This window comes from Penaeus monodon, chromosome 21 (genome assembly GCF_015228065.2).
Source record: "Penaeus monodon isolate SGIC_2016 chromosome 21, NSTDA_Pmon_1, whole genome shotgun sequence".
Lineage (NCBI taxonomy): Eukaryota > Metazoa > Arthropoda > Malacostraca > Decapoda > Penaeidae > Penaeus > Penaeus monodon.
In genome coordinates, this window is record NC_051406.1 from 4,488,052 (window position 1) to 4,488,382 (window position 331).

Consider the following 331-nt stretch of genomic DNA (forward strand, 5'->3'; position numbering starts at 1 on the left):
CAACCATCTATACCCATTGGCAAATGCAGTATCACTCATAGTACATCCATTGTCTATCGTGAAATTTGAGTATCAGTGGTGTTCACTATTACATTTATCATTATCAAGCTATCAGAACTATTTTTAATCTATTTACAAACCCTCGTTAACTAGCATTATTATCTCGCAGTAATATGTATAAAACCATATCCAAATCTTCTCGACCCTACCACTGATACCCATCAACACCTAATACCCACTACCCCTAATACCCATCTGCTCCTAATATCCATCTACTCCTTAAAAATACAAAATAGAAAAAAAATGGTTTATATCGGATCGCGCACCACGA

At 35.6% G+C, this 331-nt stretch overlaps 1 protein-coding gene across 1 annotated transcript in view; it reads left to right on the forward strand.

The window, feature by feature from the left end:
- Positions 1-331, forward strand: part of LOC119586766 (FRAS1-related extracellular matrix protein 2-like) — a 24,222-nt gene that overhangs the window by 6,086 nt on the left and 17,805 nt on the right. The window lies entirely within an intron of this gene.